Raw genomic sequence first — 8,511 nt, 5'->3', positions numbered from 1 at the left:
ACCCAATTCCCAATCGTACACCCTCACCTGGATCCACCTATCACTTTTCCAGCTTTCTCTCCCACCCCTACAATTAGTATGAAAAAAGGTCCCAACCTGAAATTATGTCCATGTCCTCCACAGATCATCCCTGAGTTATTCCAACACTTTGTATTTTATTGTTCTTCAGACGTGGTTTCCAGAGAGGAGTCAGGGATGGGAAAGCATGCAGGGCCATGAGGAAAGAGTGGGGAATGTCTCAGCGTCTTTGAGAGCAAGTCGGCTAAAGCAGCAGTGAGAACGGCCGTTGGCTGGACTTGGTGAGTCAAGAGTGCAGGTTTAAAAAGAGGGCAAACAGCACTTTAGCAGTCTTTGAGTGCAGGTCTCCTTCTTCTTCTTCAATGTTGTTTTTTTTTTGGCGGTTGGCAAACAACTTTTTAGTGCATTACCGCCACCAACTGGTATGGAGTGTGGATCAAATAACATTATAACTTATATACGAATAACTTATATCTTTCCAAACAAGTTGGTTACCCTGAGAAAAAGCATTAGGATTTGATAGCACTTATATGAATTCTTTTGTAAAATATCTATTAAATCAAATTGTGCTTTTTCTTTTCTTAATCGTTCACTCATTTGTCTTCTTTCTTCCTCATACCTCTCACAATGTATAATGACATGCTCTATTGTCTCTTCTTGGCCACAGTATTCACATCTGCCTGTATTATGCTTGCCTATTATAAAAAGTGTACTGTTCAGACCAGTGTGTCCAAATCTGATTCTTGAAATTACTGTCTCCTCTTTGCTGTTTTTTCCTGCACATCTCATTTCTCCCACTTTCCTCTGGACTCTGTAGAACCACCATCCTTTCCGCTCTTCCTCCCATTGCTTTTGCCATCTTTCCTTCAGTCTTTGCTTAATAATGTCTTTGATTTCAGTTTTACCTATGTTAATACTTAAATCAATCTTACTTCTTTTTGTTACCTCTTTTGCTACCTTATCTGTCATTTTGTTTCCTCTAATGCCAATGTGTGCTGGTACCCATAAAAATATGACTGTAAGCCCCATCATTTGAATTCTGAATAGTGTTTGTTGTATTTCAATCAAAATGTCTGGTCTACTGTCTGAATGGCTGTGCTGTAAACTCTTTATTGCTAAACTTGAATCTGAATAAATAACTGCCTTAAAGGCCTGGTATCCTCGACCCACTGTACCGCTAACAATATTGCAATCATTTCACCTGTGTATACTGAGACTTCATTATTGATCCTCTTCCCTACTTTGATGTGAAATTCTGGTACAATAAATGCTACTCCTACTTTATCTACTGAATCTTTTGATGCATCTGTATAAATTTGGACAAAGCTGTAGTATCTGTCAATGTATTCCTGTATGATGAATGAATTATACATACGTTGTTTATCCTTGTTTTTCTGTTCTAATATTGTAAAGTCTACTGTTGCATCTGGAAGTATCCAAGGTGGAATTGAAGGTAATGGAACCGTTGGAACCACATTTAATTGTGCTATGCTGATTTGTAATGCTCTCTGGGTCACTGTCCATCCAAAACTTTTTGTTTCCCTTCTCTCCTTTTCCGAGCATGGTTTGACAGTAACTTGTGCTGGGTGTTCTTGACTGTGGCCCTGTAGGTTAATCCAGTAATTCAATGAAAGCTGTATCCTTCTCATCTCTAAAGGCATCTCCCCCATTTCAACCTGTAATGCTGCTGTTGGAGTTGTTTTTATTGCACCTGTACATATTCTCAATGCCTGATATTGAATGTTGTCTATTTTCTTAAGAGAAGTACTTGATGCGGACCCATACACCACACAACCATAATCTAACACAGATCTAATTAACCCAGTGTATATAGCCTTCAAAGCTGTTCTATCTGCCCCCCAATCACATCCAACTAAACATCTCATTACATTAAGTATCTTCTTACATTTGTCCACTACTTTCTGAATATGAACCATCCATGTAATCCTCTCATCAAACCATAAACCTAAAAAATTATAGTATTTTACTCTCTTTAATTCCTGGTTATATAATTTTAGTTTAACCTCACTACCAATTTTCTTCCTAGTAAAACACATTATCTTTGTTTTTTCCACAGAAAATTTGAATCCCCATTTATATGACCACTCTTGTACCTTTATTATAGCCCTCTGTAGTTTCTGCACAATAAACTTCACATTTCTCCCCCTTTTCCAGATTGCCCCATCATCCGCAAACAGTGAAACTCCCATTTCATTTACAATTTCTTCATATACATCATTTATCATTACTAAAAAATAGTAAAGGACTTATTATGCTCCCTTGAGGTGTTCCATTTTCAATATCTAATGTTCCTGAGTATTGATTTCCAACTCGTACTTGTATTGACCTCCCAAATAAAAAACCCTATAAATTAAATATACGACCTTTAATCACCAACTTACCTAGTTTCACTAATAACCCTTCTTCCCACATCATATCATATGCTTTCTCAATTTCAAAAAATACAGCTAATACACTTTCTCTGTTAATTTGTGCTCTCCTAATTTCATGTTCTAAACATATAGCTGGATCCATGGTGTTTCTCCCCTTCCTAAAACCACTCTGGTAATTGGATAAATATCCTTTATTTTCTACATAATATGTTAACCTTTCATTTACCATTTTTTCCATTACTTTACATATGTTGGATGTTAATGCAATAGGCCTATAATTCCCTGGGTTTGTCAGATCTTTACCTGGCTTTCCTATTGGGATTACTACTGCCTCCTTCCAGCTTTGCGGTAATTTCCCACCCCCCCACACTTTATTATAAAATTCTAACAAAAAATCCTTGGATGTTTCACTGTGATGGTTTAACATGGTGTAACAAATCTGATCTTTACCTGGTGCTGACATCTTGTTTTTTCTAAGAGCTTGGTTGAATTCTGTCTTTGTGAATGGTTTGTTGAGTACATCGTTAGTGTCTTCCTCATGTCGTATTAACTGTATATTCTCTGCTATGGTATTTTCTTTTCCTTTTCTTCCTTCTTCACTAACATTGTCGGAACTGTGAATTTTAGCAAAAGATTTTGCCAACATCTCTGCTTTCTCTTCATCTTTCACTGCTGTAATTTCACCGTCAGTTAGGATTGGATATTTGTATTCTCTTTTAATTACTTTCATTCTCCTTATCATTCCCCAAACTTGACCTACTTTTGTCTCCCTTCCCACTGAGTTACAAAATGTCCTCCAAAATTCCCTCTTTGCATTTTTTATTACTCTTCTTACACTTGCTTGCAACCTTTTGTATTCAATAAGATTCTGAAAATTGTTATTTCTTTGCAAAATTTTAAAAGCTTTATTTCGACACTTAATTGCTTTGTCACACTCCTTAGTCCACCATGGTACACTCTTCTTGTTGTGCTTACCTCCTTTCTTCTTAATGGACTTCGTTGCTGCCTCTAAAATGGCTTCACAAACAGAAATATTTAAATTATCCACATCTTCATAAATATCAAATTTCTCCATTTCTTGATCACTAATAATCTTAAACTTCTCCCAATCAGCACCACTAAAAGAGCAATTCTGTATTCTCTCTGTATTATACTCCTCTAAGCTCACTCCTACTACTATTTCTATCGGGTAGTGGTCACTTCCTACCGTTGTTCTTCGAATTACTTCCCATGAACAAACACCCGCCAATGAGTCTGACACTAGTGTGAGGTCTATGGCTGATTCTGACCCTGTTCTGATGTTGATTCGTGTCCCACTTCCATCATTAAGACACACAAGGTTTTTATTCTCCATTAAATCCTCAATCACCATCCCATTTTCATCATTAGAATCATCCCACAACGTACTATGAGCATTAAAATCTCCACAACATATAACTTTCCCCCCTAAATACCCAGCAAGTTCATCCATCAACTCCATTGAAAGCCTTTTACACGGATTATAAAAATTAACAATTTTAACCTTACCTTCTCTTGTCCAAATTTCAACCACTAAATATTCTAATTCTGTTCCTTTCACCAACAATCTATACTGTATTCCTAGCTTTATAAATATTACACATCCCCCTCCACTCCCCTCCCCCCTATCTCTACGGATACTATCATAACCTTTGATGACAAAGTCTAATGAAGGCTTAAGCCAGGTTTCTCTAATACATATGACTTCTGGTTTCTTCTTTAACTCTTTAATGAATCCTTTAAACTCTTGTCCATTTGCTATTATGCTCCTTGCATTCCATTGTAATATAATCAAGTTGACCTATCACCAGAACCTTCCTGCCTTCCATCTGCTTCAAGCTTTTTATTGATACGCTCCCATGATACTTCTTTTAAACCCAAAAACTTCTCTGCTCCCTTAACAATTATTTTTATTTTTTCTGTTTTGTGTTTAACCTGATCAGTACAGTTGATTACATATGCAATGAAAACAATAAGCTTATCAGCTGTCAGTTCTGTGTGAGTTTTGACTGCTTGACTTTCCTCTGATCTCAAAAACGGATGATTCTCTCTCCCATTAATATCCACTCTTCCCCTTTGTCCTTGCACCTTCTTCACTGCCTCTGAATAGCTTATGTTACTTACTGTTTTCACTTGCTGAATCTCCACAGCCCTCTTCCTGACTTCACATCCCCCATACGTTACCCTGTGCGGTCCTCCGCAATTGCAGCATTTATCCTGCATATTTTCTCTGTACTCTTCAAATCTGTGCTCTCCTCCACACTTGGGACACCTCTGCTTCCCCTTACACACCACTGCTATATGTCCATACCTCTGGCATTTATAACATCGGAGCGGTGGAGGGATACAAGGCCTCACTGGAAAGCTCATGCATCCGATTCTCACTTTTTCTGGTAGTTCAGACTGCTGAAACTCCAGAAGCACAGACAAGCTCTCTACCCTCTTACCCTCCACTGTCCTTAACAATCTCTTAGCTACACTCACCTGGCCACCAAAAATACTCCGTTTGAGTTTCTCCAGGTCTTCATCTACAGGAATACCTGTTATTATTCCCCTTGTCACTCTATTCTCACCCAGAGTCTTTCTTTCACTGACCATCTTCTTGCAAACACTTTCAATCTTCAGAGCCTTATTTTTCTGCTCCTCCGTTTTACATATTATTAACAAGTTCCCGTCTCTCAAAATCTTAGCTGTTTCCACCTCTCCTACCTTCTTCTATAGCTCCCTGGATAAAGCTATCGGACTTAAATTGACATGCTCATCTTCCTTTCTGAATTTCAGTATTATTTTAACCTCCTTCCTTACAACCTTTTTCCAAACCGTTCTCCTATCCTCTTCTGAACTGTTCCCTTCAAAACTCCTTTTGCTGCTTTGGCTGAGCTCGTTTTGCCTGACTCCTCCTTCTCCTCGCTTCCTCCCTGATCTCTGACTAGACACTGATGTCGTCATCAAAAACCCTATCATCTTGATCTTCGTCATCCTCTAATCCTACCTGGGTTGCCATTTGATCCAGTCACAAACCAGTTTATGTCAACCGCCAACTCCTAGTCCCCCACCGACATGCTCTCGGCCTCCATCTTCCTCGCCGGCGGTGCTCCTGCGAACCCCATGTCCCGGATACACGGGCCTTGAGTGTAGGTCGGACAAAGCACATACTTACAAGCTCATCAGAGGAAGGAAGGTTAGGAGTGAGTGTGGGGATTGGCTGAACAATTAGTTTGGAAGATTGGTACATTGAATAATTAGGCAATTTATCTTCTGATATAAGCAAGACTTGCTCAAGGGGTGTGGCCCTGTCGAGGGAAGTGCCCTGTGAGAAAAGTGCGAGTCTTTGGCTGCGAGTCTTTGACGAGGAGGCTGAGGGAGGACGCAACACCAAACGCTGGCGAGGGAGAGACAAACAAAGGAAATGTCAAGTAAGCTGATTCAGTGTGATGCTTGCAGGATGTGGGAGGTCAAGGACAACCTTGGTGCCTCTGGCTGCTACAAATGTGAGAAGTGCATCCAGGTAGAGCTCCTGAAGGACCATGTTGGGGAACTGGAGAAGCAAGTGGATGACCTCATGATCGTTCGATAAACTGAGTCGTTCCTTGACAAGTCCTACAGTAGGGTACTGGAAGAGAGAAGGTGGGTGACGGTGAGAAAGGGAAGGAAACATGGAATGCAAAGGTCCCCCGAGTGTTGCACCTCTTGAGAACAGGTTCACCCATTTAGAAGCTGTCGGGTCAGAAGATGTTATCACACTGAGCGGCAGACTGGCTTGTGAAGCAAAAAGTGTTGTTGAGCCAAAACCAAACAGGCCGACGTTAGGCAATGCCGTGATAGTTGGAGACTCCATTGTGAGAGGTACGGACAGGGGTTTCTGCGGCAACAGACCGGATTTGAGGATGGTGTGCTGCCTCCCTGGTGCCAGGATCCAGGATGTCACTGACAGAGTGCAGAAAATCCTCAAGGGCGAAGGTGAACAGCCGCAAGTGGTAGTGCATGTCGGTACAAACGATGTCGGAAAGAAGGGGATGAATATTCTGCAGCGTTCCTTTAGAGCTCGGAAAAATGCTGAAAAGCAGGACCCACAGGGTGGTTATCTCCGGTTTGCTTCCAGTTCCTCGTGCTGGCTAGAGCAGGAACATGGAGACACAGGATCTGAATGTGTGGCTGAGGAACTGGTGCAAGGGGCAGGGATTTAGATTCTTAGACCACTGGGATCTGTTTTGAAGTAAGGGGGAACTGTACAAAAGGGACGGATAGCTCCTTAACAGGTGGGGGGCCAGCATTCTGGCAGGCAGGTTTGCCACTGCTACACGGGTGGTTTTAAACTAAATAAGGGGAGGGTGGTGTCAAATGGGATATTCAAGGACAGAGTTAAAGGGAAAGAGAGTAAAGGGATAGTTAATGACCCCAGAATTAACAGGAAAGAAGGCTCAAAAATGGATAGGAGAGTATGGCTAAGTGTAATAGGGATCGATGTGAAAGGTGAGGCGTAAGGAATTAAAAGTATTGTATATGAATGCGCGAAGTATAAGAAGTAGATGAGCTTGAGGCTCAGTTAGCGGTTGGTAGATATGACATTGTGGGGATTACTGAGACGTGGCTGCAGGAGGATCGGGCCTGGGAACTTAATGTTCAGGGTTATACATCCTATAGAAAGGACAGGCAGGTGGGCAGAGGAGGGGGGGTAGCTCTGGTACAAAGGTAATGCCACTGTGGCGATGGGGGATTTCAATATGCAGGCAGACTGGGAAAATCAGGTTGGTTCAGGACCCCAAGAAAGAGTTTGTAGAGTGCCTCCAAGATGGATTCTTAGAGCAGCTTGTAATGGAGCTGACCAGAGAAAAGGTAATTCTGGTTTTAGAGTTGTCTAATGAACCAGATTTGATAAGAGAACTCAAGTCAAGTGAATTTTATTTCTATAGCACATTTAAAAACAACTCTCGTTGACCAAAGTGCTTTACATTAGTGCAGGTACTAACGTGCTACAAACAGTGGTACATAGATCAACAATACATACATAAATACATACATACAGCGCTCCCTCAGAGGACCTCAAGAAAGGCTTGAGAGTAGAAATATGTTTTAAGTCTAGACTTAAAAGAGTTGATGGAGGGAGCAGGTAAAGGAACCGCTTGGAGGTAGTGATCATAATATGATTAGTTTTAATCTGCAATTTGAGAATGAGGTTAAATCGGAAGTGGCAGTGATGCTGTTGAACAAAGGGGACTATGAAGGCATGAGAGAGGAGCTGGCTAAGGTCGACTGGAAAGGGATCCAAGCAGGAATGACGGTGGAACAGCAATGGCAGGAATTTCTGGGCATAATAAAGAAGACGCAGGATCATTTCATTCCAAAAAGGAAAAAAGATTTTAAGGGGAGTAGGAGGCAACCGTGGCTGACAAGAGAAGTTAGGGATAGAATAAAACTAAAAGAAAAGATGTATAACACAGCGAAGAGTAGCCGGAAGCCAGAGGATTGGGAAACTTTAATAGGGTAACAGAAGGAAACAAAACAGGCAATACGGGCTGAAAAGATGAAGTACGAGGGGAAGCTGGCTAGGAATATAAAGGACAGTAAAAGCTTCTTTAGACATGTTAAGGGAAAAAGAGTAGCAAAGTCAAATGTGGGTCCCTTGAAGGCAGACATGGGTGAAATTATTCTGGGTAACAAGGAAATGGCATAAGAGTTGAACAGGTACTTCGGATCTGTTTTCACTAAGGAAGACACAATCTCCCAGATGTACTGGAGGACAGAGGATCTAAGGGGGTAGAGGAACTGAAAGATATTTTCGTTAGGCGACAAATAGTATTGGGCAAGCTAATGGGACTGAAGGATGATAAATCCCCTGGGCCAGATGGTCTGCATCCCAGGGTCCTCAGGGAGGTGGATCGAGAAATGGTGGACGCATTGGTGATCATTTTCCAATGTTCAATAGATTCAGGATCAGTTCCTGTGGATTGGAGGATAGCTAATGTTATCCCAAGAAAGGAGCAAGAGAGAAAACTGAGAATTACAGACCAGTTAGCCTGACCGGTGGTGGGAAAGATGCTGGAGTCAATTATTAAAGAGGTAATAATGGGGCATTTGGATA

At 41.1% G+C, this 8,511-nt stretch overlaps 1 long non-coding RNA gene across 1 annotated transcript; it reads right to left on the bottom strand.

The window, feature by feature from the left end:
* Window positions 1-297: 297 nt before the first annotated feature.
* Window positions 298-5,658, bottom strand: LOC116988648. Its single transcript, XR_004416011.1, has 3 exons — window positions 5,575-5,658; window positions 1,308-1,312; window positions 298-363 (listed from the first exon to the last, which is right to left on the bottom strand). It is a non-coding gene; the product is annotated as an uncharacterized LOC116988648 (long non-coding RNA).
* Between the last annotated feature and the right edge of the window lie 2,853 nt (window positions 5,659-8,511).

The sequence above is a fragment of the Amblyraja radiata genome, chromosome 27, assembly GCF_010909765.2.
Source record: "Amblyraja radiata isolate CabotCenter1 chromosome 27, sAmbRad1.1.pri, whole genome shotgun sequence".
Taxonomy (NCBI): Eukaryota; Metazoa; Chordata; class Chondrichthyes; order Rajiformes; family Rajidae; genus Amblyraja; species Amblyraja radiata.
This window is presented reverse-complemented; position numbering and strand designations above follow the sequence as displayed.